General features: G+C 41.8%; 1 non-coding gene across 1 annotated transcript; it reads right to left on the bottom strand.

The window, feature by feature from the left end:
- Positions 1-19,105: 19,105 nt before the first annotated feature.
- On the bottom strand, positions 19,106-19,209 carry LOC112304289 (U6 spliceosomal RNA). Its single transcript, XR_002974732.1, has one exon. It is a non-coding gene; the product is annotated as a U6 spliceosomal RNA (small nuclear RNA).
- Positions 19,210-26,817: the final 7,608 nt, after the last annotated feature.

Here is a 26,817-nt window from a genome sequence, read left to right as displayed (position 1 = left end):
AAAAATACTTTTGGGTGTTAATTCTTCCTTGTCACATAACAGATTAAGACCTCTACCTTCCTTTAATTTATATATGCCTGGTATCTCTTTGTCCACCCTTTTATTTTTACCCACTTGCATCTTTTTGGTTTGTCTTATATACAACATATTGTTAATTCACTTCGTTATTCAATCTGAAAATCTCTTTGATTACATTTGTCAACATGACTACTATATTTGAACTCATTTTACATATTGTTTTAGTATATATGTTTAAATATTTGTGTCTTCCTGGCTGGTGTAGTTCAGTGGATTGAACACGGGCCTGTGAACCAAAGGTTTGCTGGTTGGATTCCCAGTCAGGGCATATGCCTGGGTTTCGGGCCAGGTCCCCAGTGGAGGATATGCAAGAGGCAACCACACATTGAATTTCTCTCCCTCTCCTTCTCCTTCCTTTCCCCTCTCTCTAAAATTAAATAAATAAAATCTTTAAAAAATATTTGGGTCTTTGTATATAGTCTCTGTATGGTTTATTTTATCTGCTTTCTCTTTGGGAGAGTATAAATTCTGCAATTTGGAAAGGTTTGCATTATTGTTCTAATGCTTACTTTTATATTATTATCTTCATGCAGTACTATTGACTCCCTCTTTTTTGACTATTGTCTATTGGTTTTCTACTATGAGCAATACCGAAGTTATTTAATAGTATCATTTTCCCCATCCATTTTCTCTCTCCCAGTATTTCATTTCAGGTACTTTTTTTTTTTTACTTCCAGTTAATACCTACAAGACAATTAGTATGTTTATTTTATACTCAGTATGTATATATTCCCCCTAGACCCCTTATTTTTTTATAGTTGAACTGTATTTACACTATTAGGGAATCTACCCATTACATACTATTCTATCTCCCTTATAACCATCAAAATTTAGTCTTAGTTCCACAGGTGAATGAATATATGTTTAATGTTCATCACCAATCCTTATGTCTGTGACCCCTTTAATCATTTTGATTATATAAGCCCATTCTATAGTAGATTCCTCAAAAAGGGCTGAAGGGAAATATAATTTCTGAGTTCTTACATGTTTGTAAGTTTGTTTGTGGCCTTTGGAACTTAAAGGTAAGTTTGACTGAATGTAAAATTTGGGATCATGTTTTCTTCCTTGACTATCTTAGCTATATTATTTCATTGTTTTCAGGCAAAAAGAATGGCATCAAAAATCTAATGTCAATATTATTTTCTTTCTTTCCTTATAAGTGACTTGATCTTTTTTCTGGATGCCCAGCATATTTTGCTTTTATTTTTGTTTTTATTAGTTTTGGCTATTCTAGGTTGGTTTTTCTGTGTTCATGATATATGTACTCAATATGTAGTTTCATAAAAATTTTCTTGAGTTATAGTTTTAGTATTTATCTATTCCATTATATTGGATTTCTACATTGGGACTTCCTGTTGTACATACATTGAATTATTTTTGCTTGTCTTTGATATCTATCACTTTCTCGTGAGTCCTTTTTATCTCTTCTTGTATTTATTTATTTTAAAGATTTTCCTCCTTTGCAAATTTTGTCTTAAATCATTATCTATGGTAATTTTTTACTCTTGAGTTCCTTCTAGTTTAGTCTTTAAGCTTCAAAAATAATTTTTTCTATTTCTAATTTGTACTATGTTTTTTCCCTTTTCAAAACTTTCATTTGTTATGTCATTTATTTTCTGAGTTTTTCTAACTTTGATTTATGCTTTTATTCCTTTTATATATCACTAATTTCTTTTAGATTTTTTTAGATTATTTTAAAATATAAAGTTACAATCATTATCTTCTTTTGAGCATACATTTCTTGCACATCTTTGTTGTTTATAAAAGGGTTATTCTGCTCCACATTCTCTTCTTTCTTTATAGTAATTTTGCACAGGAGTCAAAGTTGTTTTCTGTGGTTCATTTTCAAGAGTGATTAGGTTGTCTCTTAAGAGGAAAAGATAGGTCAGGATAGCTTTTATCACTTCACAACACTAAAGCTCGTTTTTCCATTGTCTTTGGGAAATGTTCATAAATGTGGTCTCACTCTGAGAGAGATGTGGCTGCCTCTCCCCTCCCCTACTTTTATCTAGTCCTTCTTTTTCTTTTGCTCTTATGGCCCCTGTCCTGCTCAATTTGGATTCTATTTACAGTGTTTCTCCTCAGCACAGACTTTCCCTGACACAGAGTCTGAAGAAAGCATCTGATCCTAAGGACCAGTCTTGCAGAGAAGTGAAAATTGGAGCAAAGATGGTGGAGAACTGGGAGACACAGGCATCAGCTGGAAAGAGCCCTACAGTACATCTGGAAAAAGAGGAGGAAAGACCCACATCCCATGTCTGGGGACAGGAAGGGTGGGGAGGTCAGAGGCCCAGGGCAGACAGGACAGAATATCCCTACATGTTTTGGGTGACTGGGGTCATCTGGTGGACTTAGTCCCTGCCTCCTCCTCCCTCAGAGCACAATCCTCCCTCTTTGCCTCCAGAGCCCCACTCTACATCTATTCAGATGTAATTCTGCTCAAAGAAGAGAAGGCAAATGAAGAACCTTTTCTGAACACAGGACATGCCACCAATGCAAATGCCCCTTGAAGACAGTGGTGTGCATTTTACTTATTTAAATGTGTATTGAAATCATACAGTGTGCCAAGCACTGCCTAGGTGCTAGAGATTCAACTTTTGATGAGATAATTTGGCTAGAAGGAGATAAAATGCTTTTGCAGTTTTTGAAACAATTATTTTTATTTTTAAAGTTTTTTAAAGATTTTATTTATTTTTAGAGAGGGAGGAATGGAAAGGGAAAGAGGGAGAGAAACATCAATGCACGGTTGCCTCTCATGCACCCCCTACTGGGGACCTGGCCCAAAACCCAGGCATGTGCTCTGACTGGGAATTGAACCAGCGACCCTTTGGTTCACAGGCCTGCACTCAATCCACTGAGCTACACTAGCCAGGGCTCAATTATTATTATTACTTTTTTAGAATGCTAATAAAATCATATCTACTTAAGAAAAATGAATATATGACAGGCACATACACACATCATCTCTTTAATAATCCCCCTCAACATAACTAGACAATATTATTCATATTTTGTCACTCATAACTGGTTCAGAGAGGTTAATTAACCAATCCAAGATCATTGTATGTAGCAGAGCTTGAATTTCAAACCCAAATCTGTCTGATTCTAGAATCTCTCCTTCTGCCATTACATCAGTTTGCTTCTCTGATGGTCAACACAGAGATAGGTCAACAACAATAGGATAATATTGGATAATAACCATGTGGCCTTTACCTCATTAGCATCCTTAGTTAACCACCTGGACTAACTAGGCTAAAACTAGTAAATTACAAAACCCTAAAAATGGGATTGGGGGGGTGGTAGGTATTTTTGAAAGTTGTTTTGCCAAAGCCCATATTAAATGACCAGCCTGAGGTTATTGTTCCATTGCTTCCCATTTCCCCGTCCTTGAACTGAGAATGGCTAAAAGCCTTCCTCCCCTTCATTATGCAGGGCAAGGAGCAGCCACCATGGAGAGCTGTGTTCTAATGCTTATTTTCTGCTGCTATAATAGGTTTGAAAAGAATAAAATACAGCTATACCTACCCACACATGAAAAACCCACAGTTGAGTGGAAAGAGTCTGACTGATTTCTTACTATCAGATTTTTTCACAACCTTGCTGCTTTTGCTATCTTACTGCCACTTAGTAAAGATTGACAGTGAAAATAACTCCTCAAAATAAAAAATATTGAAGATTGATGTCACGGGGAGAAAATTACCCTAATTCCATATCAGCAGAGGAGGATTAACACCAGGTACAGGCACCGAATTGAAAAGTCCAGCAGGCTGCTGTTAGAAGGCTAATAATGCTTTCAACATAAGAAGTCATGTTCCGGGCTGTTCTAAAACAAGTTTAGTGATGGTGAGAAATAGTTCCGAGAGCATAGGCACTGAGGGGCCAGGTGCCCATGAGAAGGGAGTTATTAATAATATTAATATTTTGAAATATTAGAGGCTTCCCAAGTGATGCAGTCTGGATGCCCTGATACTTGTTCAGAATATTGAACCCCCCAAAGCCAAAGAAATTGCTGTGTATTAATCTGACCACTCACTCTAGGTTCTGATTATATATAATATGATTTAAACGGTTCTGTATTACTTCCAAACGTGCATTACTCAACAGGGCTGTATTTTCTGATTCTTTTGTTTCCTCCCAGCATCCAGGCACCATTCCAATGTCCTTTGTTTATGTGCTTTCACCTGCAAAGTGCCACTTCTCTTGGGACAGGAGGTCTTGGTTAAGGAAGGTGCATCTACCTACCAACTGTCCAAGATGAAGCAAAATAGTTTCACATTATTGGAATGCTCGACAAAAAAATGCACACAATGGGACAATCTTATGGTAACAAATTAGACCCCTCCTGAGTGTAACATCCATACCACCTACATATACAATACATGTATTACATAGCTATTTACCAGCATCTTTATTTTTCACACTTTATAACAATAAAAGCCATTAGCTATTGTATACATAGTATGCATCAGGCATTTTTTAAGTACTTACATCTTGTTATATCAATGAATATAGTTCTAATACATGTTTAAAGGCAATATGACACTCCTGGAAAGAATGTATTACCATTTATTGAATAAATCACCTATTAATGTGCATGCATGCTGTTTCAAACATTTTTCCACTAAAAAAGTTATAGTATATAACCAGTAAAAACACCCCAGTAGTGGAGTTTCTAGTGTGAAAAGCATTTGTACTTTGAATTTTAACTGTATTGGCTTACCCTGTTCAATGAGGGGGTGGCAGAGTGGTCTTGCTCCATCAGGACAGTGGTTCCTATGACCTTCTGTAGACATGACTCCCAGAGTCTCATCATATCATGCAAAAGCACAGTGAATGGACACACAGACAAAGGAAAAGGTGGTACCTTCCAGCCCCAGTGACTCCCAGCCAGGGAGCCTGCACAGAAGAACCTCATTCCCAGACCTGCATCTCCTCATACACAGCCCAAATTCAGTAAGGTCTCACTCTGCAGAATATGGAACTCAGGACCAGGTGGGACAGAATATGTCACAACTCAATTCAGTGGTGATGATGAATCCTAAAAAACAATACTGTGAAGGGAGATATATAGACCACAGATTCTACCCTGAATAATTCAGCAATGTCCAAAGCTTCCAAGATGCACCTTTTGGACAATGCATTCAGTTTTCTCCAGGACTTCAGAAAACAAAAGCTTTAACAAGGTTGACCAGTCAGACACACTAACTAGTGCAGAAACGTATGTCTGGTTCTGAAAGACATGCAGCAGGCATGAGGGCCTGGATGAATAGTTCATTCTAGTGTTCATTACATAGCCAGAGAATGGAATGGAGAACAAGCTGGCGGGAGTGGAGGGGGAGCCCTTCAATGATGGCTCTTAAAAAAAGCCTCTGATCACACGAGACCACTGAGAAAGAACTCCCCACCTCAGCAGGACTGCTCAGCAGCAATGTACTCCCCAAGAAGGCTGAGGGAGCCACAGAAGCATGACTGTGATAAGAGTTTGGCTGCCCCAGAGAGAAATTCTGATATCTACCTCCTGATCCAAAAGATGAAGAGGCTTAACTCACTCACCTTCAACATGCCGCAAGCTGCTTGACAAGGTGGACCTACTTCCCATGAGTTAAGCAGAACTAAGAAGCTAGTGAGCCCCCTGGAGATCGACCCTAAATCCCAGGCACCTCTATACCCCAAAGACCAGTCACAGCAATTGAATTCTAACACACTGTGGACCAGAGTTTTGGGTGATGTTCCTGTTATCCCTTACTATATCTAAAATTAAAAACTTAGTGGTTTAAAACAGCAACTGTCATTTTGCTCATGCATCTGCAATTTGAACAGGGCCTGGTGGGTGCAGTTTATCTCTTCTTAATGGGATATCAGCAAGGAGACCAGGGCACAGTATCCACTTGAAGATGGCTCACACAATAGGCTGACAAGATGGCACCAGCTGTCAGCTGGGAGTTCAGCCAGAGTTGGCATCCTGGGGCTTCAGTTCCTTTCCATGTGGGCTTCTCTACATGTCTAGGTGAGCTTCTTCACATGGCCTCTGGGTCTCAGAGTGAGTGTTCCGAGAAGCTACAAGCTTTCCTATTACCTCAGCTCAGGAGTTCCAGAACATGACTTCACAGCATTCTTTAGGACAAAGCCACCACTAAGTCCAGCTCAGAATCAAGGGGAGGAGAATGGGTAGCTGCCTCACAATGGGGGGAGTATGGGAATTCACTGCTATCTCCAATCTACCACTGGTGGGACCTGCATCTGGCTGTGTAGTCTTCCTAGAGGAAGCCTCAGGTACGTTTTAGCTCTTTGTCATTGTGCTTCATCAGTAGGAAGCTATGCTCACTCAGCAGAGAACACTGGGTGGTGATATGAATGTAGACAGGCTTTGAAACCCATGTTCACCATTTTATCATTTGAGCTGTATCTATCCATTGTCCTCATACCCTTATAAATCCTTATAAACAATATTTTCACCTACCTTTTAAGGGCCTAATGCCTAAGAGGTAAGAGAAACTAATCTAAACTGACTATGTTATATCAGAAGCTTGGAAAAATTAGTGGATTCATGCAAAAAGTTCACAAAATCCTTGTGGGATTTTACAAATTCCATAACCTAACAGTTCAATATTTTCACTAACATAGAATATAGCTATAATAAAAACAGCCTGGGAACTCTCTTTATCCATCAAGGACTTCATCTCCACTAGCTATATAGCATAAACTTCCTTTCTACTCATAGCAACTGCTATTCATTTGCACAGGATCTGGGATTAGGATGTCTCAGGTGCAGTGTAAGGCACTAATTTTAATGAAGTTATTTTTGGACATTATGTATGGCTTATTTCTGAGGAACCTCAAGCACAAGTTATTAAAATATAGATGTGCACAGGGATTTAAGGAAGCACTCTCTGTAGTTCCTCTCCCTTACACATACCCCAAAGGCATAATTACATATTTCTTTTTGATTAAAAAAAAATCCGTGAAATGAGGTATAGGAGACTGCATTCAAGTCCATTGTGGGTGGACAGAAGGAAGAGCTGGAGTAGCTGTGACATTCCCAGTTGGTTTCCCATTTGGGCCTCTCTCTGTTCCAACAGAAACACACAAAGGCCCTGCCCAGGGTGGTGGAGGCACTCTGCAGCACGGGAGCAGCCCTGGCATCTGAGTTGTGCCCAAAGAGGACTCTAAGTCTAAAAAAGCAAAAAAAGAACCTGTCTTGATTTCTAGATGATACACTATGGACCTACAATTGCAGAATTACTGTTAATTTCTAAAAATCACATGTACCCTTGTCTGGAGAAATCAGTAGGTTTTAGAAATAAAAAAAGAATCTCCTTGCAACCCAGAGAATGGTACAAATTTTCTGAAACCCTTGCTTGGCTCTCTTCTTTAATGCCATTACTGCCTCCTGCCCCCTAGTCTGCCCCATCAGGAAATGTCTTCAGGTAACTTTCTGCTTTCTTCACTGTGTCTCTGTATCTCTATAGATGGCTCCAAGCAATGGTAGAATAGAATACTTACTATTTTTTCTGAATGTAATGTGTTCTAGGAAATAGGTTATTAGGCATCATTTTCACCCTTCTGAATAGTTTAATTTGATTGTTTGATGTTTTTTCTTTGTGTCATAAAGACAAGAGAAGGAACAAAGATGTATAGGACCCCCCCAAACTGGAATTATCTTCTGGGGGGTGGGCCCCATGTAGTACAGGCTCCCCCTGCTAGGTGTTCTAGGAACCCATCTGTATCAGTGCACTAGCTGGCTTGTTGTGAGAGGCTGCATTTGGCTTCATTGAAATTTTTTTGAAGAAACTTTCAGTGCATTTACCCATTTCATGATGGGTGATATATGCGCACACCTGCCCACACCGAGCTGAGTGTTCAGCAGTTTTTGACCAAAAACAGCATGACTCCCGTGCCCACCTTCCCTATTCACCCAATCTCCCCACAAGAGACTTTTTCCCTTCTGTATGAAAAAGGTCCTCAAAGGGAAATGTTTTGCCGATCTGGATGAAGTGAAACAAAAATGGCAAAAGCACTAAAAGACATCAAAATCAATGAGTTCAAAACTGTTTTGAGCAGTGGAAAAAACATCTCAACAGGTGTATTGCTTCAACTGGAAAGTGAAGATGACTGAAATTTAAACATGTGAGAATAAATACACAATTTTTATAAACAAACTCTGGTTTGGGGGGGTACCCCCTTATATTCTGAGATTGAATAAAAGTACAATAAAGTCACCATAAGTAGTATAACCATTTCTTCTGTTTGTAAGTTTTAAAACACTGTGTCTGAAGTTGGTTGTGTATGTGCGAACTCTTCCAACCCTGCCTCAATTCACTTTGGCCGTTTCTACAGAAACTCTCCTCAGGCCAGTTTTCCCCATGTATCTCATGGCATGTGCAGGTAACAAAGGAAGCCTCATTCAGGACCCCCTTCCCACCTCAACCATAGACCCTGACTTCTGGCCCCCTAACCTGGGCCCATGCTGCACGGGCTCCTCGCAGAAGGCCCTGGCTGCCTTGCATCTGGCTCTTTGTTAGGGTGACAGCAACCTAATTGCATGTTTATTTTCTCATTGAAGTACAATTGTTGGCATTCCGTAGGAGCTGTTTGCTGTATAATGTACCATCTGGTCCTCTGTGATAAGGAAATAATTGATTATTTTGAAGACTCTTAACTCATCAAGCCTGCCGCACTGAATGAAGAGAGAGGGACCTACATTTGCATGATAGCCCTCGTTTCACTAAAAGTGAGTGGTGGCAGCTTCAGGAAGCCAAAGTTCCCTTGTAATTAATTTACTTTTTCACCAACACTGATAAAGTGATTACTATATGCCAGGCACTGTTCTAAGAACCTTACCAATATTAGCTCATTTATTCTCAGCACAGCCCTGTACTGCAGGGGAGGAGGGAATGAGGGTGTAGGGAAAGTTCTGATTGTTGGACCAGGTGCTGGTTACCTGTGTGTGAAAATGTGTCCATTACACACTTGAAGAGTAATGCTTATGTATATCATTCTTGAAAGGAATTAAAAAAAAAATCCAGTGTAGTAGATGCTATTATTTTTACCCCTTTTACAGATGGGAAGACTGAGACCTAGAGTCTGCTTTTGGTCACATAGCTCAAAATAGTCACCTGGAATTGGAAGCCTAATGCCTCCAGCTGGACTCCAGGCACTACTGCCCCCTGTGTATGGTGCGAGGAATGCAGGCAGCGCAGGGATCCATCCACAGGGTGGGAGAGGACTCAGTGGCACAGATGTGATAGATCACCGTGAAACAGGTAATAAATTGGTCAGAAGTGGCCCCAGGGAGAGCAGCAGATGTCAGGTAACTGAAACCTTCACACTGGAGCCTTTGACTCACCAGATCCTTCCTCCTCCTTTCTCCAAGTTGACTGATGGTGAAATGAGACAAAAGACAACTAGATAAAGAACTAGAGAGTATTTTGGCAGATACTCACACTCACAACTCCATCCATTTCCGCCCAGCTCAGAAAAAGCCCCACGACTCTCCCAAGGAGGAAAAAATACTAATACACAGAACTTCCAAGGCATAGCCTGAGATTTCTAAGAGTTTAAGGGGGCCTCTTCTACCCTCCCTGGTTTATCTTCAGATATGGGTCATTCTCTATGTCACCATTTCACCTTCACCAACAATAACAGCAATGACATTGAGGCCCTGCTACATGTCAGGAATTTGACTTGTGTTAAAAAAAGAAAACAACCCCCCCCTGAAAGCCGAGTATCTCCTTTACTGTGCACCTAGGGGCTAACACCCAAGCAAACAGCAGTTACAGCACTGCAAAGTAAGTTCCTTTTTAAAAAATTTAATCTTTATTGTATTTTTTCATCACCATTTAGTCCCCTTATACCCCCTCCCCCCAGAATCACCACTCTGTTGTCCATGTCCCTGAGTCCTTTTTCCTTTTTGCTCAGTCCGTCCATACCCTAGTCTCCCTCTCCCAACCCCCAGCTCTCATCCTGCTCTCTATGAGTCTGTCCCCATTTTCCTTGTTAGTTCGGTTTGTTCATTAGATTCCACATATGAGTGAAATTGCAAAGTAAGTTCTATTGAGAGAGTCCATCTGAGCAGAGATGTGCCTGTCAGACAAAGAAGGCTCTGAAGCCACAATACGCTGGATCCTCACGCAGGAGCTTAACCTCTTCTGCTAATGCTAAGATGACGATTTAAGTGCAAATAATTCATTTGGGAAGTGGTCCCAGGATATGAGGAAATGAGACAGAGAAGGAAAGGGAGCCCACACAGGTAGTGTGAAGAGGTCCACCGTGGATACCTGGAGCTCAGTCCCGTTGGGGCCTCTGGGAGACTGTACAAACCACACTGGTCCATCAGTGGAATTGTCCATCATTCCACTGAGGACTAATGGCCACGACTAGGACCAGCCCTGCCCATGCACCAAGCGTGCTCTAGAAGGTAGAGAGTCACAGACTTGCAGGGGAAAACCCATGGCACAAAGCCACAGCACATGCCGATGGTCCGTGTGTGGACCGCCACTGACAGCCCTGGCAGCATCTTAAACCCTAAAGGCCATCTGGATGTAACAGCCACCTGAGTCTTCTTTTCGTGATCTAGATATGGTGTTTAACTCCCTCTTCTACTTCCTGTTCTGGGTGGGTCCAACCCTTCGGGTAGGGCGAGGCCTGAAAGCCAGCCTGGCAGCTGACTGGAGTGCTCTGAACCCCGCCTCAGAGCAGTAGGTCAGTGACAGGTCTGCATTTCCAATTTCCAGAGTTTTCTTTAAAGCACAGGGCTGGAGTAGACCCATCTCTACAGAGGTGATCCAGATCTATAGCTATATTCTCTCAGTATAAATTCAACTGGAAAAAGTAAAGCCAACTTTCCCTTGAGCATGCTGACTCAAGATAGATAACCCTTTCATACATAACATATTCTTGCTGTTTGTTCTATGTCCTTTCCTAAAGTACACCCTTCCAAGTCCTTCCCCAGACCTTCCACAGGCTGGCGGTCACTGTCCACTTCATTTGCAAGTTATTTTCCTCCTCACCATTCCACTGCCATTGTTGGGGCTCAGGGCAGTGGCCCAAAAATGCCCACGATGACATATTATTTCGAATTAAAATCACTTGAGAAGCAGCAAGAGTCACTCTCTCATTCTCCTCCATCTCTCTAACTGCAGGAAGTAAATCTCCACGTGAAAACTGCCCTCCTGCCACAGAAGGGCTAACGAGCAATCCAGTTAATGAAGAGGCAGCCTCACTGCCAGAGGGAATCCAGAGCTGAGAAGCCGATGTAAACAAATCCTTGTTAATTTTACTAATTTACTGCCCTAAGCCTACATTCTATTTAAATTCCTTATGAACTATGTCCTCCCAAAACCTATGCTCCTTTGTCTGATCAAATACCCACATATGTATTCTTTCTTTATGAAAATGATATGTAAATAAATGGCCTGCTCCACTTTTCTCTTGGAGAGTTACGCTTTTAATTCTCGCATGTAGACATAACACTTATTTATGTAGACATAACACTTGTTATTATTCTCCTGTTATCCTGCCTTATTCCAGTTCTTAGCCAAGCCACAAGGACTGAAGAAGCATAGAAGGGGGAATTCCTTTTCCCTGATACCATAAAGACAGAGAGAGAGGGCATTGGACAGTGGCATATGGGTCAGGGAGGTGCAACCAATATCTGCCTCAGAAAAAAAAGTTATGGCTAAACTGCAAATTCAAAGAATCAGAGCACCCCTCACAACTAAGATCAAGGTTGTCCCTCAGCTAGGGCAGAGACATGCAGGCGGCACACACACACCGTGGAGCACTGACACGGCGCAGCAGAGATGAGTCTCAGATGCCTGCGCGACATGAAAGGATCCAGACTCAAAACACCATGGCCTGTGTGATCCATTTATACTGCATTCTTGAAAAGGCAAAACTGTGGGGACAGAACGCAGATCAGGGGTGGCCGGAGGTTAGAGATGGAGGGAGGAGGTGACCACACACCGGGGCCAGCTTCAGGATGAGAGGCCCGAGGGCTGCGTGCTCAGAAGGGCCCCAGGCTTCCCCATGCTTCCTGGAATGCTCTGCTGTTACTGTCTTGAAACTTTTCACCATTTTATGTTTGAAGGTGTGCCTCGTACGTGAAGTCTGGTGGATCAGTGGGCAAAGCCCGTGGGCAGAGAAGACACATACATTATTCCTACCCACCACCAGACCTTGCTGCTCCATCCACTAGAATGTCCCTGATGCCTCATGAGCACAAACTCTGGAGCCCGTGACGTCACGGGAGAACAGTGAGAATCAAAGAGAGTACAAGGAGAGCCTGGTACCAAACCAGCGGCTCCAGAAGGTGTTGGCAGAAAGCATGTGTCTCAAGTGAAATAAAAGCAACTGAGTCAGTTTCATGCAACTTGCCATCATTCTAGTGAGAATGAAAGACATATGTATGCATGAGCTATGAAATACATATTGGATAATTTCAGTGACTCACCTACCATTAAATGCTCTTATAGTCACTTTTAAAACTGGTGTTACACAGTATAATATGAACAAAAACATTATGCCACTAATGTAAATCTTTAATTTTTCTTTACTTAGAACATTAAATAGCAAATAGGAAAACACCATGACAAGTCAAAACAAAAAGCAAAAGAAATAAGAAAGCTTTACACGTTACTATCTTTACTGGCCCTTTTCTCCTGCATTTTCATGGGGCCCCCAAAAGTGTGGAGCTGGCTCTGGCAGCACGGGGGAGTTTGGGGTATGATGGGATCATTTTATAACTTGACTGTGCTTACACAGTCATATGAAAAAGGGTGAGTTTCACTGTATTTAAAGTATACCTTAATTTTTTTTATCCTCAAGAACATTTTTTTCCATTGCTTTTAGAGAGAAAGAAAAGGGGGGAGTAAGAGAGAGAGAAACATTAATGTGAGAGAGAAATATCAATTGGTTGCCTCTCATAGGCTCCCCAAATGAGGGTCGAACTTGCAACCTAGGTATGTGCCCTGACCAGGAATTGAACCTGCAGCCTTTTAGTGTAGGGGACAACATTCCAACCAACTGAGCCACATGAGCCAGGGCTACCTTAATTTTTTTTAATGGGAAAAATTGTTTTAATAGTAAGATCTACTTGTATAGCCTTTTATGGCTTTTAGAGTTAAATTCAGGGAGCCTGCTTTTGAATATGAAATCTGTAGAAAATGCTGCCCAGCATGACAAAATAATGGCAAAGTAATGGGTTATGAATGACTGTTTACCCCTTAAGCTTTTGGACAATCATGCTAGCCAAAATCTCCTGCCTCCTCAGAATCCCTGCTCAGCTTTGCCTGATTTTCCTCAGGCAGAGCTGGCTGGTAAAGACCATCTTCCCCTAAGAGCACAGCACCCCTTGGACAGAGGGACACAGAGGAGGCTCACTGCAGTGGGGACAGTCTGCTCACAGCCTGATATCTGGAAGCCTCACAGGACATTTTGCCTGCAGGAGAGTCAGTGTTCTCTCAAAACCATGTGTGGGGGGGACCCTAAAGGGCCTTCCTGTTCTCTCAGGACCTCCCTCTTATCTCAACTCTGGTCCCCCAAGTCTCCTGTTAGACATATTTGAACCTGAAGAGCAGGCCTCAGTCTGTTCATTGCCTTTCACAGTGGAGCAAAGGCTCTGAAGGGTGGAGCAACCTGCCCTTGTTTCCCACTGTCCTCAATCTCAGAGACCCATCTCTCCCCAGGTATCTTTAAAGACTCTCAACCAGCTGGTGAATCTCTCCAACATGACGTGTTTTGGGCAGCATTTGTCTGAAGAGAGGATAAATACCTCACTCACAGTGGCTCTCAATAATTAAGTCTTTACCCGATTTCCTCCCTTCTCTGCTGGAGGATCCTGGGCTCAAGAACTGATGTTTCTTGCCAAACATCATATACATGCCAAAGAGTGAGCCCAGAATTTGAACTGAGGCCCGAGTGATACTCCCAACCCCAAAACACACACAGCCCCACCCGGGCGGTAGCTAAGACCACCACACATCATCAGTGTGTCCACTGGCTCATTCTTTTATTTTTTCTCCCCAAGTTTCACCCAACTGATAAGACTCAGAAAGTCTGGAAAGAAATCCCAGCTCTATGAAGAGGGAAAGTCACTTACCTGTGAAAGCCTTTGGGGTTGAGCAATTACCTTCCTGGGTGGACCAGGCTGGCAGCATCTGATTGGGCTGTTTGGCTCCCATGGATGCAAGTGCACCTTATGTGAGTGTGGCGGAAACCCAGGCATGCATGGGGTCTCAGGTGGCTTCCTGGGAGAGTGGGCTCCCAACAAGATGGGCTGCACTGATGGGAGGGGAAGGGTAAGAAGGAAGCAGAAGACCACCCACAAATCCCAGGTGGATTATATGCCACATTTTTCTTTCCCTTTAACGAGCCTCGCCTTTCCCTATTCTGACCCTGCCCCATTTCCACCAACTGTGTGGGCATGTTTCTTATCAGTGGAGGCCACAGTTGAGAACTCAGACTCCTGTGTCTTGGGAAGATGTTTTTGCCTATGATATTTGTGAATAACTGAGCAACTGGAAAATAAAAAAGCAAAATGAAAAAGCCAAATTAAGTGCCAACTTGGGGGGAGAAGAGTTGATCCTCCCCCTTCCTTCCACGCCTCTATCAGAGTATCTTACCACAAAGGCCACCCCTCCAAAGGCCACCCTGTGGTCAGTGGAGCTCCTCAGCTGTGGGGGAAAGACCATCCAGGGAGGTGGCCAGTCTACCATATGGGTGTGGAGCACTCACCTGGTGTGGGCACCGGGCCCCCAGAGAAAAGGTGGGCCCGGTAGCTGAGTGGGCCCTAGAGTGCCCAACAGATATCAGCAAACAGGCTAGAAGGCCAGGCTGGGGCCAGGTATTGAGTGTCAGGATGCTTCCTAAAAATGTGTTCTCTTTCCAACTCCAGTCATCTTTGTGAATGATCATAAGAGCTATGTTCAGAATCTTGATTGTCCTTCCCGTAGGACAACAGGCTGGAGCCAGGCCCTGGGGTGGGATGCAGCACCCCAGCCTCTCATGCTCTACCCACTCCTCATCAATGTGGAACCCCCCCCACTCCCCTTTGACTGACCTCCCACCTCCCACTTGCTCTGAAGTAAATGGACAAGTCAGGAGACCTGACTTCGAGCCTCGCTGCTCTTTGGCACCTAATCGAGAAGCATGCCTCCCAGATATGTGAGTACTCTTCCCATCTGTAAAGGAAGCCCTTTCTTCTCTCTCTCTCTCTCTCTCTCTCTCTCTCTCTCTCTCTCTCTTTGTTTTGGTATGTCTTCATCTCCTTATTAGACTGAAATCACCAGGGACAGATTAGTTACTCTTTCTTTAGTATCTCTCCAAAGTATTTCCTTTCCACGCTTGTGGGTTGAGTGGCCGGCATAGAGGAGATAGGAAGAAAAACAAAAGTTATACCTGCTTCACCCCTACCCCCACCTTCATTTCTTAAGTGACTAAATTATTGGTAGGGAATGAGCACCTCCCATTTCACTGCATTTGTAACATTGAATTCCTGCAGAGACAACTGGCACAACTTTTCTGAAAGGCAATTTGGTGGCATGTTTCAGAAGCTTAGGAAATGTGCAAATCCTTTGGTTCAGCAAGTTTTTAAAGAATTTATTGTAAGAAAATAATTGTGAGATTCTATGAGTTACATGAGAAGTGTAATTATAGGAATGTCCACTATGGTAGAAAAAATGGAACTAGCATTTAAAACCTACATCCATAAACATATATGCAGAAGAAAATACTTTAAAGATATAAACACAAATATATTGACACCATTAGCACAGGATGAACAAATTTTGTTTTCCTCTTTTCATTTATCAGTATTTCCTAAGTTTTATATACTGATGTAGTTTGTTTTATTATCTATAGATTTCTTTTTTAATCTATAATTCCTAGGGTGTGAAGTCACCTGTTTGTTGAATCTGATGATTAATTCTCAGCAGTTTGTATCCTAATCACCTGATTTCCACCCACGCCACACACTCAATCCACAAATATATGTTGACTATCTACTGCTGGAGCTAGAATCTCTTCTAAGGCAAGTTGGCAAGGGCAAGGAACTGAATATTAATTGTATTTAATTTGTTCAGCTTAAAAACTGATACTATATTCAGTTATTAGAAGTCTTGACCTAACTTTGGCATTACTTTTTCAACTGTAAATTTTATGAAATCTAAACACAAATTAAACATTTCCAATGAAAATTGAGCATCAAATTAAAGGTGAGATCATATGGAACATAATCAACAAAAGAAAAAACCAAACAAAATATAACCAGAGACATTGAAGTTAAGAACAATCTAACAGTAGCCAGAGGGGAGTGGGGAGGGGACAGTGGGGAGAGGGGATTACAGGAACTACTATAAAGGACACATGGACAAAATCAAGGCGGAGGGTGGAGGCAGGGGAGAGAGGTGGGTTTGGCTGGGGTCGGGTGGAGGGATGGGGGGAAAATGAAGAAAACTGTAATTGAATAACAATTTTAAAAAAAGAAAGAAAATCGAGCATCTAAATTGAACTGTGCAGTTATCAGACCTACGGTGGTGATCACTTTGTAAGGTGTATAAATGTTGAATCACTGTTGTACACCTGAAACTAATATAATATGTCAATTAAAATACATTTTTAAAAATAATAAAAATAAATTCAAATATGAAGTAAATGTAAAAATGCATACTGATCTCAAACACTACAGAAACAAAGAATTTAAAATATTTCAGTATTAAATTTTATATTGACTCCATGTTGAAATTATAGTTTGGATATGTTGGATGAAATAAAACCTATTATGAAAATTAATTTCACTTGTTTTTTTAAGTGATTACTAGAAAATTCAGAACCACGTGTGTGACTCCTGTTACATTTCCCTGGGATGATGCTGGTCTACAGAACTGTGGGGATATTGAGCAATGTAACGTCAAGAGACAGACACATTTGTCAAGAGAGTAAATCTCTTGTTATGTTTTTTATCACAATAAAAAAGTCAGGCACTTGTTTTTTTTTAAATCTGTTAATAATCCATTCCTGTGTTATTGATGTTTTCATAGAACAAAACTTGTAATCAAAGGGTGAGTCACAAGGTTTAGGAAAAGATACCAGGGGTTGGTTCTGCTTCTTGCCAGTTGTATGTCCTCTGGTGCGATTTTTCACCACTCTGTTCGATTTCTTCATCTGTAAAATGGAGATCAAAGACTGTCCCTCACCAGAACAGAAGTGAGTGTTGAATAGGTAAAGTGCTGATATATAGGTAAATGTTAGTTATTATTTCAGTTACCTTGGCACACTCTGAAAACATGTTCCTAATCTTATTTTTACTATTGCCATGTTGAGCTTTATTCTCATGTGAAATTCTCCACCTAATACTTGTTCATATTGATAAATGCTCTCAAGAACTCTTTCTATTCTCTTGAATTCATCCTTTAAGCCTCACACAGAATTTACCATAATTGCTAATTGACTTTAATTGAATATGCCTACATAAATACACATTCTAAATAATAACTTTGAGTTTGATTTTTGTTTCTCTTGGTACACTCAAGTGCCTTCAGCATGGATGGAGAGTCAACACTTCACAGGAGCACAAGAATTGCACAGGAGCAAACGAAATAACCCATCAGTGAGCCCAGATGTTGTCCAGTTCAGGGTTACAGAGCACGGTCCAGACAAAGAATTGCAGATAGTATCAGGACACCAACTGTTCCTTCACCTTTTGCCAAAAAAAAAAAAAAAGTACAAAAGTAGGAGGGTTGTTCATTGGACATAATGGAAATGCTACCTTGAATAGCCATGGAAAGGTGAATATTAGAATATTAATGTTATAACACTGTGACAGTCTGACCCCCATCCTGGATAGGAACAGGTCTTCAGCATAATAAAGCACCAAAGTTATACACCCTTGTGTAAGGGATCAAGAATCTGTTAGGCTGGAATCAGAAACCACTTGACCATCTCCACCCCCTTGACACCTGGGTGTCACCTGATGGAGCACAGCCCTGGAAGGAGGACAGAGGGGTAGGAAAGAAAAGAGGAGGGAGACCAAAAGCAGAAGGGACTGTGGGCAACATCTGTGGTAAGATCAAAGAGAAACCCAGTAGGAAGAAGGCATGTCTCCTGCCATCCTCAGCAGTTTCTGTGCTCACGAGTGATGACCAATAGGATGACTGTTTTATTCTGGTAAAGAAATGTATCAATGCACCAGGCATCAAAGCATAACAATAGGATAATGATATTGACAGACACCATCTATTGTGCTTTCCCTGCCCAGACTGGACTAAGTCCTCTGCATTCCTTACATTATCTAACCCATGAGATGATATATTAGATATCTATTGCTGCATAACAAATTACTCCCACACTTAGCAATTTAAAACAATTAACACTTATCTCGTGCAGTTCCTGTGATTCAGGAATCTGAGAATGGCGGGGCTGGTGCCTCTGGCTCAGGGTCACTTATGAGGCTATAGTCATCTGAAGGTTTGCTGAGGGTTGGAGGATCCTCACTCACATGCCTGGCAAGGTAGTGCTGGCTGTTGGCAGGAGGTCTCAGTTCCTTGCCTCATGGGCTGCTCGAGCTTGAGGCTGCCTGAGTGTCCTCACAACAAGGCACCTGACTTCGTCCAGAGCAAGGGTTTCAAGAAAAGCAAGCTGCCATGTCTTCTGACCTTGCCTCAGAAGTCACATTCTGTTACTTCCACAATATCCTATCAATTACACAGGTTGGCCCCGTTCTGTGTAGAAGGAAACTACGCAAAAACATGAATACCAAGATAGGGGATCATTAGGGAACATCGTGGAGTCTGATGAGCTCAGGACAGTATGATTATTCCCATTATACAGTAGAGAAAGTTGAGGTACAGAAAGGTTAAGTCAAATTCTCTCAAAGACACACAACTGGTATGTGGCAGAGCTGGGATTTGAACCCTAGTCTCCTTGACCCCACCACCATGCAGAGGCAACCCTGAAGCCTGAACTGCAATTAGGTGAAAAGGTGGGTAGGGTCTTTAGCAATACATTATCTGTATATTACACTGTGTGTTTAAAAAATATGGAACACTTCACAAATTTGCATGTCATCCTTCTGTAGGGGCCATGCTAATCTCTGTATTGTTCCAATTTTAGTATCCATGCTGCCTAAGCAAGCACTCCTTTAATCTTTTTAAAAGGTAAGTTTATAAGGACAGTTGCCCTCTAGAAGGTGATGAGTCAGAAAATAAGAACAGTTGAGTCATCATCCAATTTGATAAGCTCTGGAAGTTACAACACAATGTGTGGTGAGGGAGGAATATGAACGTGTCCATCAGTCAGAAACATCTGGGTTGCACTTACCACACACATGCCAGACCCAGGTGCCCCCTTCCTGGATGGTGAGGGCCTGAGAGCCACATGGAGCTCAGTGCGGCCTCTGCCAAGCACCACCCCTGCATTCCGGACCAGTCTGAGGCTACTGGCCTTCAATTATTTTAATTGTAAATTTATTAAACAATTTTGAAAAGCTCTGTCTCCCCTACCTAAACATTACCAAATTGACATCTAAATATTTTCATCATAACTTTAAATGGTAAAAAAAACAAGGTAATTTCTGGCATATTGGGCAAAATGGATAGTTGCATAAAAATGTTACCTCCTTTTATAACTAATAACATTAATCCATCCAGAGCACATTTGCCTTTTCTGCTCCCCTCTCTCAGCCTGTCTTTCGATTAAACACCAACCTAAAAAAAGAGCTCGCCTAGCTCTACCAAGATACCTCACAGGAAATAACTAAACACACACAAGAAAATTTGTTTATCCTTTCTTTATGAGCTACTAAAATTTGTGTTTCTAACTGATCCACTGATCCTGACTTACATTCAGTAAAAGGCTCCGCAATGTATTGTATAGGGAGTAATCAACTTTCGCTGATGCTAGCCCAAAACTATTGTGTAGATGAAACCCCAACACAAGACCTGGCATTGGTCATCTTGGGTACATGCTGGTATGAAGTGCCCATTCAATTTCTCACTCACTTTTCTGCACATATATTTTCCCACTCGGCGGCTTGCCTCTTCACTCTTTGAATAGTGTTTTGGTAAACAGATACTCTGGATTCCGATGTAGTCCAATTTATCAATGTACAACCTGTTTAAGAAAGCTTTTCTAATCCCAAGGATATGAAGACATTCTCCTATATGTTTCCTGAAAATTGTATTGCTTTACCATTCACATTTACATCTGCCATCCACCTAAAACTGATTTTTGTGGAAGGTAGGGAAGGTAAAATGCAATCTCCTGGTATCTGAGTGCAGTGGTTGTAAGTCAGTGCCTGCTGCGGCATGGGATTGCCCGCAGCAGACCTGGAATGGGCGTGGCATCCCTCTAGTTATCAGGTGTACTTTTGGGTGCTTCGGAACTAGAACGAACATAGAGGGACTCTTATGAGTTTTTCTTTATTTGCCAGTTTCTTGGAGGAGAACTGATATTTTGGAACTGACTTACTTGCCAGTTTCTTAGAAGACAAACTGAGTGTTATGTGAACATAAGAGCCAGAAAAGAAAAACCCTTCTATGGCAGAACTCAACCTTTCCCCAACTCATTGTCCCCACTCTGTGCATATAAGCTTTGAATCAGTAAGATCTGTCTCCTTCAGGAGGCAATTTTGTGACCATCAGTCACCAGTGCAACAAAAGTGACAGAACCTCTGCCCTAAGTTTTTTATGTGCAGACAGCCAAGCCTCATGGATAGTTCCTTCTCAGCAACACACCCAACACCATTCTCCCTCCTTCCTCACCACTGCACTGGCTTGGATGGGTGAGGTGCACCCCTGGCTATTCTGAAGAAAACCATAGACTTATGTATACAGGACAGTACTCGGGAACTGATGAAGGAGTAGGAGGAGCTCTTGCTTGTGAATCAGGAGACATTACTTCTAGTTCCAAGACCTGGGCAAGTCACCTAACATCTCTGACCTTTGGTTTTCTTAACTGTGAAATGAGGGGTTGGGATGGGCAGTCTCCATGGCCCCTTCTGTGAGATTCTGTGAGATTCAAAACAGCACTGAAGTCAAGCATGAGGACAAATGTTTCTAAAGTAGAAATTAGGCTTTGGGGTCCCCACACCCAGTGTTGTATATTTCGATGATGACTGTTCCTGAAGCCTGTAGTAACTTCCTATATACAATTAAAATAATAAAATCTGAGAGTCATAAAGGAATTCCCAATTCATCTTTTTTTTTGATGATGAAGAAACAGAGCCAGAGTTGCCGTGAGCTAATTCTTGGTTGATTCTAAGTCCTTCAACTCTCCGTCTGTTGCTCTTAGAACTAAGCCAGCTGGCTTTATTAAACTGCACTTTCCAAATGGGTAAATCAGATGATGAAAATATCACATTTAAAGTTCTCTAGCTGTGCCTTGGCATTTCATAAAAGGAAGGAAAGATGTGAACTATGGTGTTTTTGTCTTTTTTTTTTACTTTTATACCCACATTATTCAGGAAATGACAGAGAGTATTTGCTTTGTGCCCATAGCACCTCCTAGACAAGAGCAAGAAAACTAGACCCTTCCCCAGCCCAGACTTGGAACCTGCCAAAAGATTGCAGACCACTTCCCCAAAGGCAAACTTAGTGTAGAAAGATTCATCTCCTCACCTTTTCCTGGTGAAAGCTTTGGTGGGATGTGGAGAGCTGTGCCAGAGCATTTTCCTTCTGCTGTACCCCAGGGGACAGGAATCATGGGCAGAAACTGGCCACATATGCTTCTGAATTTCCCAGAGTGACGAGGAGTGGTCTTATTGCAGGAGACACTGATTTCCTTCTAAAACAATCAAGGGAACAAATTTTCTCCACTCACTGAGCAGAGCCACTGTATTTCTTTCCCATTCTTCCGCCACAAATTACTACAAATGAAGTGGCTTAAAACAATGCACATTTATTCTTTTATAGTTCAGGAAGTCAAAAGTCTGAGTCTGAAGTGAGTATTACAAGGCTAAAATCAAGTGGCAGTATGGTTAGGTTCCTTCGGGATTCTTCAGGAAAGAGTGTTTCCTGTGTTTTCTGGAGGTCTCCTGCCTCCCTCGACTCATGGTCCTTTCCTCCATCTTCAAAGTGTATCACTCCAATCTTTGTTTCCACATCCCATCTCCTTATAACTCTCTTTTTTAATTTTAATATACTTCATTGATTATGCTATTACAGTTGTCCCATTTTTTTTTCTGCCCTTTATTCACCTCTGCCCTGTACATCCCCTCCCACCATCATTGCCCCACCTCAGTTCATGTCCATAGGTTGTACATGTAAGTTCTTTGGCTTCTCCATTTCCCTTACTATCCTTAACCTTCCCCTGTCTATTTTGTACTTACCATTCCTGCTTCTTATTCCCTGTATTTTTCCCCCATTCTCCCCTCTCCATCTACCCACTGATAACCCTCCATGTGATCTCTATTTCTGTGAATCTGTTCCTGTTCTAGTTGTTTGCTTAGTTTGTTTTTGTTTTTGTTTCAGTTGTTGATAGTTGTGTTTGTTCTCATTTTACTGTTTGTATTTTTGATTTTCTTCTTTTTCTTAGATAAGTTCCTTTAACATTTTGTATAATAAGGGCTTAGTGATGATGAACTCCTTTAACTTGACCTTATCTGGGAAGCACTTTATCTGCCCTTTCCTTCTAAATGATAGCTTTGCTGGATAAAGCAATCTTGGATGCAGGTCCTTGCCTTCCATGACTTGGAATACTTCTTTCCAACCCCTTCTTGCCTGCAAATTTTCTTTTGAGAAATCAGCTGATAGTCTTATGGGAACTCCTTTGTAGGTAACTATCTCCTTTTCTCTTTCTGCTTTTCAGATTCTCTCCATATCTTTAATCTTGGCTAATGTAATTATGATGTGCCTTGGTGTGTGCTTCCTTGGGTCCAACTTCTTTGGGAATCTTTGAGCTTCCTGGACTTCCTGGAAGTCTATTTCCTTTGCCAGAATAGGGAAGTTCTCCTTCATTATTTGTTCAAATAAGTTTTCAATTTCTTGCTCTTCCTCTTCTCCTTCTGGTACCCCTATGATTTGAGTGTTGGAACATTTAAAGTTGTTCTGGGGGTTCCTAAACCTCACCTCATTTTTTCAAATTCTTGTTTCTTCATTCTGTTCTGGTTGAATGTTTATTTCTTCCTTCCCCAAACCATTGATTTGAGTCCCAGTTTCCTTCCCATCACTGTTGGTTCCCTGTACATTTTTCTTTATTTCACTTTTCATAGCCTTCACTTTTTCCTCTATTTTGTGACCATACTCAACCATTTCTGTGAGCATCCTGATTAGCAGAGTTTTGAACTCTGCATCTGATAGGTTGGCTATCTCTTCATCACTTAGTTGTATTTTTTCTGGAGCTTTGATTTGTTCTTTCACTTGGGCCTTTGTGTGTGTGTGTGTGTGTGTGTATGTGTGTGTCTCCACATGCCTGTTATGTAGTAAGGGGCAGAGCCCTAGGTATTCTCCAGGGCAGGGCAACCTGAGTGGATAAGTAGTGGTGCTGTATGTGGGGGAGAGGTCTGAGAGGGAACAATGCCACTTGCTCAGTTCTTGGCCGACTTTCTTTTTTTTTTTTTTAATTTTTATTGTTATTCAATTCTTGGCCGACTTTCAGTCACTTTCCCCACAACCTACAAGCAAATTGGGCCCTTCTGGTGCTGATTCCTGGGTGGGTGTTTTTGTTTATTTTCTAGGAGCCTGTGGGTCTCTCCAGTGAACTCTCCTGTGAGTCTGGGAGTTTCTCCTGTCTCCTCAACCCCCACAGGTTTTATCAGTCAGAGGTTTTGAGGCTTTATTTCCCTGCACTGGAACGCTGGGTTGTGTGATCTGTCTTGCTCCCCAGTTGTTCCTCCCAGTTTATCTGCATGCAAATGTGCGACCACCCCCTCTACCAGCTGCCCCCTCACCCACCGTGGTCCTCTAGCTGCCACCTTGCTGCCCATATCTGCCCCTCCTACCAGTCTGGATGAATGTTTCTTCTTTAACTCCTTGGTTGTCAGACTTCCATACAGTTCAATTTTCTGGCAATTCTGATTATTTTTTGTTTCTAAATTTCTTGTCCTTCTTTTGGTTGTGCGAGGAGGCAAAGTGTATCTAACATCACCTCCATCTTGCCTGGAAGTCCATCTCCTTCTTACTCTTGACCTCTTCCCTCTTATAGGGCCTCTTGTGGTTACATTGAGTCCACTTGGATTACCCAGGATAATCTCTCCATCTCAAGATCTTTAACTTACTCACACCAGCAAAGTCCTTTTTGCCATGTAAGGTAACATATCTATAGGTTCCAATGATTAGGACATGAACATCTTTGAGGGGGTGGGGATGGATTTTTCTGTCTACCACGTCCACTACATAGACTTAGTGTTTAGAAGGGAAGGCCATTACAACTACTCACGTGGAAAGTTACTCACTTCTCTCTCAGCTCTCAGTTGTCCAGCTGTACAATGAGGTGGTGATAGAAGCTGTTTCTAAGTCTCTTCTAAATCCAACACTCTGAGGTTCTAGAACCTTGCTGCTGGGACAGTAGCCACTAGCCACATACAGCTAATGAACACTTGAAATATGGCTAGTGCTATGTGTTTAAATGACAATATTTTGGATATGTTGGGTTAAATAAGAGATATTATTAAAACTCAGGTTCTTTTCTTACTTTTTAATATGTCTACCAGAAACTTTTAAATTACATGCACAGCCCACTTTAAATATTCATCAAACAGCACCATCATGGGCCACCCGGCCCAACCTTTATGATAAGAATCTGCACTAAGACATCCTGAGAAACGAGTATGTAGCCAAGGATGGCAGGCTCATGGCGTGCATGAAGCACTCGCCTTCCCACTCCTGTGACAGCACTCTTCAACCTCACTCTTTCCACTGTATCAGGCTTTGGCCCCAGGGTCCTCCTACAGCACAGTGTTATGGGTGGTCACTAGCAATTGATCAGAGTTCACCCTTGTAACATGTGGACTCATTTTGTTGTAACTAACAGAAAACTCCACCCAAGGAAAACTGTTGGCTCATGTTATAAGGATGCAGGGTGGAGTTGGCTTCAAGCTCACATAGGTCAGGACTCCCTTTCTCTTGGTCCTGCCTTCTTCTATGTCAGCTCCACTCTCACATTTCACATGGGGGTCCCTGGCTACCCCAGGTCCTTACTATCATGACACCAAATCTCTCAGTAGAGAGAGTCTGCTTCTCCTAAGACTGGTGTTGGACTGTTCAGGCCTTGATGGACAAAGACTCATGACATTGAGTTTCTTGAATCCAGGCTTTGCGCATGAAGTTCCATCTGACTGGGACAATAGTTGCATTGGGACGCAACTATTCCCTGGTCTTCTTTGTCTTAAACCACCTCATCCTGCCATTCCTTGCTTATAGGAAACTTTTCGGGAGCTTTTGTCTGTCAATCTGGACTAGCTTTTAAAACCGTGTTTTATACCTCTCATCACCCCACATTTCCCCTTCATTATGACTTATTTAATACATGTTCTTTAACACCATGAAGGTAGTGACAGCATTGTTTACTGGCGAATCCCCAACATCTAGCTAAGTACCTAGCAGGAACATAGCTCTCAAAATCTCATGCACTGAATTGCATAAGTAGATAAAAATGTAAAGAGGGAGAAAATCCACAGTTGACAGGAAGGATCCAGTCTGAATATGCTCCAGAAAAAAAAAAAAAAAAAACCAGTTAAGGAAGCAGGATTGGAATGCTCCAGTCTTCCATTGGGAGCTCATGCGAGTTCTGAGAGTGGCTTGCTTCTGCTTTAGGAACTTGAGGCTTCCATCACTTGCACCGCTCTACTCTGGGACCAGCTCCCTGCTGGGCTTTCAGCTTGTCCATGGGAAAAGCCCAGATAGACCGGTTCACAGACTGAGTCCAGCCAAGCTCTTCCATTAGCCAGGTGCACAGCCTTGAGGATGCTGCTCAGCTTCTGCAGGCTTCACTTCACATATCTGCCAAAGAGCCAGATCACACAAAAGGATCTTATGTGTTCCTTCAATCTCAGACCCCAGGAATCTAATTTAGACAAAGTGCTGGCAGGATCTTCCATTAAGCCTCAGGCTGGTTAATAGGAATAAAACCAAGCCTTGCAACACTCAAAAGGAGGCATTATTCTTTCTTCAAATATCTTGTAAATTATAACAGCAGAGGGCTTCACCATGCCATTTTGGGTTTGAATAAATGCTGATTATGTTGGTGTGTTTTCCTATTTCACCTTCTTTTCTGATTACTTATCTAAAATGCAGGTTAGGTCATGCATATGTAATAAGTGTTTGTGCTTCTTGGAAAGAGGCTGCAATGATTTGTAAATGTTTTCATTTGAGTGTATAACATCCCTTAGATATTCATCTGACTCAATACAATTGCTTCCTCAAGAAGCTCTGCCCATGTGTTTACTGTGTAGGCCTATGGAGAACAAATAATCACGCAGAGTTCCAGACGCGATTTCAGAAGTCCCGCTAGCAGGAACATGGTAAGACCACTATTTCAGAAAAATTATCTGGTGAAATTGTTCATGGATCAAGAAAATAAATTCTATTGCGAAATTTTACTCAGAAACATTAGCAAGACACATTTTAGAATACTTTGTAACTTTGAGCCATTTTCCAGTGTCAACACTCTGTCCCAAGTGAGGTTTTGGAGATTAATTCAGACAACCGTGTGGTCACTAATGTTCCTGATCCCATGCATTGAAAACAAGAGACTGGACCAAAACCCCAAATTACAGGCTATTAAAAAAATATGCAGTAGGAAAATCAC

Source organism: Desmodus rotundus, chromosome 6 (genome assembly GCF_022682495.2).
Source record: "Desmodus rotundus isolate HL8 chromosome 6, HLdesRot8A.1, whole genome shotgun sequence".
Lineage (NCBI taxonomy): Eukaryota > Metazoa > Chordata > Mammalia > Chiroptera > Phyllostomidae > Desmodus > Desmodus rotundus.
The sequence above is the reverse complement of the archived record's forward strand: the minus strand, read 5'-3'. Positions and strand labels throughout refer to the sequence as shown.